We start from the raw sequence: 5,818 nt of genomic DNA, 5'->3' as shown, positions 1-5,818 counted from the left end.
ATATCCTTAATGTCTTTAGCCATCTCATTGAATTTATTAAGGAGATTTATTTGAACATCTATGATTAGTTGTCTCAACTCCTTTATGTCATCTGGAGGCTTATCTTGTTCCTTTAACTGGGCCATAGCTTCCTGTTTCTTGGTGTGGGTTGTAATTTTGTGTTGGTGTCTTTGCATCTGGCTTACTAGAATATTTTTTTCTGGGTGCAGTTTTTCTCTTTATTTAATGGCCTCCTATCATTTCTCCCTTGCTGGTTGTGCAGTAGGAGCCAAGCATGTAGTTGGTGCTCTAAGCTGTGGAGACTCAAGCTGCCCTCATTGCGCCAGGGACCAATGATGCTTCTTCCAACACTCTTCTTTGCCAGGGGTAGGGACAGAATCACAGCTATGTGGAATAATCCACGTGCAGACCAAGACTGTAGTTGCCTATAGAGACTGATGGAGCTTCACATCCCTTTTCCTCATATGCAGTGTGGGTCCAAAATGAATTCAGTTGCCCTGGTAGACTTCTGGTTTTCAGTGTATGCCAGCCAAAGTTCCCTGCAGTTACCTGTATAGGCTGGTGCAGGACTCCTCAGCCTCCTCCCAGCCAGAGGCAGGACTGAAGCCTAGGCTAGGGCTGCAAGCTGATCTGCATGAAAGAAACTGGTTCCTGCAAACACTGAAAGTTTAAGTCAGCCCATCTTCCCCTCAGGCAGGGGCAGAGTCACAATCATGGCTACTGGGCTCTTTCTGACTTGGGCTCATTCTCACCCCAGCCTTTCCCAGGGCTATCTCTTAGCCAGCCAAGTCTCCCAATCCATAACTGAAATTGGCAGCCAACCATCTCTTCCTCCCCTGCTTCCAGGAAATGGAGCTTTCAATTCCCATCACAGAACACCTCCTGGGGCAGCTCATCCTGCCAGAGTAGGATGATCACCAGTCTCTGTGGCTTGGCCAGTAATTACCCGGAGAGGCTGGTGCAGATCACTGCAGCTTCCTCCCTGCTGGAGGTGGCACTGGAGCCTAGGCTAGACCTGCAATACGATCTGGATGGGAAGAAGCCAGTCCCCACCAGCACTGGGATTCTCAGTCCACCCCGCTTCCCCTTGTGCCAGGTGTAGAGCTAAGATGTTGGCTCCCAGCCTCTTTCTAGCCTGGACAGGCTTAAACCTTAGCTGTTCTCAGGATTATACTGTAGCCCACTGAATTTCCTTATCAGTAGCTGAAATTGGCGACCAAAATGTTTCTTCCTCCCCCATTTTGGGGAAGTGGAGCTTTCAATTCCAGCCACGGAATAGCTCCTGAGGCGGCTTGTGCCTCCAGTGGAGGATGGGCACTGGCCTCCATGGTGTGGAACACTCTATTTATGAGTCTTCTCAGCAGACGGGCAGTCGCCTTCTTCCACTCCCCCAAGGGTGTTGCAGGATGCTCTTCTGGCCTCATGGAGCCCCCAAAAAGGTGCTTCAGCTAGCTCCAGAGAGCTATGGGTGTTTGCTAACTGCCCTGTAGCAGGAGCTGACTCTAGGAGCTCCTTACTCTGCCACCATCTTGCTGATTCTTCTACAGTTCCATTTTTGATTCTATAACTTTCCTTCCAGTAGCATACATGACCCAAAATTTGCTCTTTCACCACATTCACATACATATTTTAGCACTGTTTATTACACTGTCAATAATGAGCTATCATCACTTCTTTCCATTTCCAACATTACAATCAACCTAAATAGAAATTCTGCAGAAAATAGCATCAGCTTCCCATTCTTTACCTCCATTCTATCTCCACATGAGCTAGATTCTAGATTCTAAATCTGAGTTGGTTATTATTAGTTGATATTAGTGAGATCAAATAATATTTGTAATTTTGTGTCTGACTTATTTAAGTCAACATAATGACCACAAGGTTAATCCATGTTGTCACATGCATCAGGACTTCATTCTTTCTCACAACCTAATAATAATCCATCATATGTATATACTATATTTGTTAATCCCTTCATTAGTTGATAGATAATTGTGTTGCTTGCATCTTTTGGTAATTGTTAAAAGTGACACTATGAACATTGAAGTGCAAATGTCTAGTTGCATCCCTGCTTTCAGTTCTTCTCTGTACATAACTATTAGTGGGATTGCCAGATCATGTGGCAATTGTATACTTAGCTTCTTGAGCAACCACCAATCTGTCTTCCATAGCCAATGTAATATTTTACATTGCCACCAGCAGTGAATGAGTGCTGCTCTTTATCCACATCCTTTCCAATGCTTGCTGCTTTCTGTTTTCTTAATAGTGGCCATTATAGTAGGTCTGAAATTAAATCTGGTTTTCTTTTGCATTTCTCTAATAACTAGTGATGTTTAACATCTTTTCATGTGCTTATTTGTCATTGTATTTCTTCTTAGAAAATGCCTATTCTAGTCTTTCACCCATTTTTATTGGGTTGTTTGCCTTTTTGTTGTTCAGTTGTAGGAATTCTTTATATATTCCAGAGATTGAACTCATCAGATATGTGGTGTGCAAATATTTTCTCCCAATAAGTAAGCTGCCTTTGCACTTTCTTGACAAAGTCCTTTGAAGTGCGAATGTTTTTAATTTTGAAGAGTACCATTTATCTTTTTTTTCTTTCATTGCCTGTACTTTCCATGTAAAGTCTAAGAAGCTATTGCCTATAATAAGATCTTGAAAATGCTTCCCTATGTTTTCTTTTAATTTTATGGCCCTGGCCCTTATATTTAGGTCTTTGGTCTATTTTGAGTTAATTTTTGTATAAAGAGTGAGATAAGGGCCCTCCTTTAATCTTTTGAATATGAAAATCCAGTTCTCACAGCACTATTTTGTGAAGAGACAATTCTGTTCCAGTTGGGTGGACTTGACAGCCTTGTCAAATATCAATTGGCTATAGATGTGTCAGTCAATTTTTGAACTCTTAAATCAATTCCATTGGATCTGATGTCCACTGGAAAGACATTTTGATCTTACATCTATCTTTATGCCACTACCATGCTGTTTTGACCACTGTAGGTATGTAATATGCTTTAAATTCAGGAATTGTGAGTCGATTGAGTTCATTCTTTTTATAGATGTCTTTGGCTCATCAGGGCACATTTCCCTTTGAAATAAATTTGGCATTTCACTTTTCCATTTCTGCAAAGTAGGCAGTTGGCATTTTGATTGTGATTATGTTGAATTTGTAAATCAATTTAGATAGAATTGATATTGAATGATATTTAGTTTTCCAAATCATGAGCACAAAAATGTGCTCCCATTTATTAGGCTGTCTCTGGTCTCTGTGTTTTTTGTTTGTTTGTTTGTTTGTTTTGTTTTTTTTACAACAAAAATGAGTTTATTTACAAAAATTACAGTAATTATAAATAGCATAAATTGACAATTTCTCCTGTTCCAGAAACATACGTCAATAGCATTCACTGTGAAATGAAGATTTTTGTTATTCTGAAATATGTCACATATTTAGTGATCCACTGCTTTTATAAAATGCTTTTCTAAATTCCAGGAGGCCTATGAGTAATATACATGGGTTATTTCTCTTAAATCTTATTTCCAGAACTATGTACAAGCCCAACACAACAGGAATAGAACAGGGTTAAGACAGCACTGCAACTGAGTAATTTTTCCTTATCCAGTCAATTTTTATTACTCCCTACATATTCAGTGGATGAGAACTGGAACCATGACTTTGGGCTTTAAAAAGTAAGCCCCCTGTGACTTGTAACTGGTTGCACAGTACTGCTATAGTCAGTACCTACAGCTGGCTGTTCTTACGAGTCTGCAGTTTACATTTCCCTGTTATTGCTTAAGAAATAACTGTACAATATTCACTTCTGTATGCTTTTTGTCTTTTATGCCTGCTTACTCAGGGTCACTACTACTGCTTGAGGAGTCAGTTGACATCACCTCTACATCATCTTCATTTTCTTTATCATGCCCAGGAGGTTCCAAGAAAAAGTCATTACTGTGATTTGGTGGTAACATATTCAATGACATATCATTTGACTGCCACGGATACTGTGGAGCAAGCACATCTGGCAACCTGCCTGCTGCAAGGGCATCTCCTGGTAAATGACCATTCACACCATTAGTGGAAGGATTGTTCATCTGACCCAATAACCCACTTCTCATCTCTAAATCAGTTGCGTATGGTCTTCGTGGGTCCCCTGGGACCCACGTCAGTGGGGCACACACAGCATTACTTGCACTAATCCTGTGTGCATACTTATAGTTATTTCTTCAGAGAAGATAGCACCTTTTCTCACGTTTTCTATTGATTCGAGTTTTTCTTTTGCTTGGTAAACAGCTGTTGCCAGTATTTGTTCTGCTTCCTTTAGTTGTTTCTGTAGTTACTGAATATCACTATCTCTCTTTTCAATTTATTTTTCTAAAACTTGCATTTCATGATGGATTTTTCCCCGATTAAGAGCCAATTTCATTAGTTCTTGAAATTCCCCATCTCTGTGAATTAACAACTCCAGAATCTGGTTTTCCTCTCCAGGTTGCAGCATCTTTTGGTTTCTTGAAATTGCCAACATTTCTACAAGTTCCCTCGACAGGACCTCCAGGTCGTCCAGCGCCTACAGCAGCCGTTCTCGCGTGTTGTTACCCTGGCCGCTCCACCGCCACCTCCGGGCCGCTCCTACTCCTTCTCTGAACACGAGGAGGTGGTCATGCTGCCCTCCGGCCAGCCATCCGTGCTTGGAGACTCTCTGTGTTTTTTTAAAGCACTGTTTCGTCATTTTCTGCGTTCAAGTCAAGTCCTTGGTTAAATTTATTCCTAGATATATGATTCTTTTAGTTACTATTGCAAAGGAATTTTTTTTTCCCTCAGCATGCTCATTACCAGTGTATAGAAACACGTGTATTATTTTGTATTGATCATGAATACTGCAACTTTTCTGAACGTGTTAATTAACTCTGAGGCCATTGTAGATTTTTTGGAACTTCTATTTTTCTCTTGCTGTTCTCAGAGTTCTCTCTTTGCCTTTGGCATTTCCTATTCTGATTAGTATGTTTCTCAGAGTTTGTCTATTCAGACTTTTTCAGATGGGAGTACGTTGTGCTTCTTGGACATGGGTATCTATATTCTTCAATAGGGTTTCTTCAAATATTCCTTCTGCCTCTTTTCCCTTCTCTTCCTCTGGGACACCCATGACATGCATGTTTGCATGCCTTTTGCTGTCATTTAGTTCCCTGAGACCTTGTACCTTTTTTTTTAATTCTTTTCTTCATCTGTTCTTTTGTATGTTCACTTTCAGAGGCCATTTCTTCAACTCACCAGTCCTTTCTTCTGGCTCCTCAAATCTGCTATTTTATGATTCCAATGTTTTTCTAATTTCACGGATTGCACCTTTCATTCCCATAAGATCTGCTATTTTTCTATGTATGCTTTCAAATTCTTCTTTTTGCTCATTCAGTGTCTTCTTAATATCCTTAATCTCTTTAGCCATCTCAGTGAATTCATTAAGGAGATTTGTTTAAACATCTATGATTAGTAGTCTCAACTCTTTGTAGTCTCAACTCCTTTATGTCATCTGAAGGTTTATCTTTTTCCTTTAACTGGGTCATATCTTCCTGTTTCTTGGTGTGGATTGCAATTATTTTTGGTGTCTTGGCATCTGGCTTACTAGAGTATTTATTCTGGGTGGAGTTTTTCTCTTTAGTCAGGAAGCCCTTTCTCCCTTGCTGGTTGTACAATAGGAGCCAAGGATGTAATTGGTGCTATAAGCTGTAGAGGCTCAAGCTGCCCTCATTGCCCCAGGGACCAATGAAGCTTCTCCTAACTTTCTCCTTTCCCAGGGATAGGGGCAGAGTCACAGCTGTGTGGAATAGT

General features: G+C 40.5%; 1 pseudogene; it reads right to left on the bottom strand.

Moving 5' to 3' along the window:
- Positions 1–3,843: 3,843 nt before the first annotated feature.
- Positions 3,844–4,657, bottom strand: LOC101440363 (mediator of RNA polymerase II transcription subunit 4 pseudogene; annotated as a pseudogene).
- Positions 4,658–5,818: the final 1,161 nt, after the last annotated feature.

The sequence above is a fragment of the Dasypus novemcinctus genome, chromosome 28, assembly GCF_030445035.2.
Source record: "Dasypus novemcinctus isolate mDasNov1 chromosome 28, mDasNov1.1.hap2, whole genome shotgun sequence".
Taxonomy (NCBI): domain Eukaryota; kingdom Metazoa; phylum Chordata; class Mammalia; order Cingulata; family Dasypodidae; genus Dasypus; species Dasypus novemcinctus.
The sequence above is the reverse complement of the archived record's forward strand: the minus strand, read 5'-3'. Positions and strand labels throughout refer to the sequence as shown.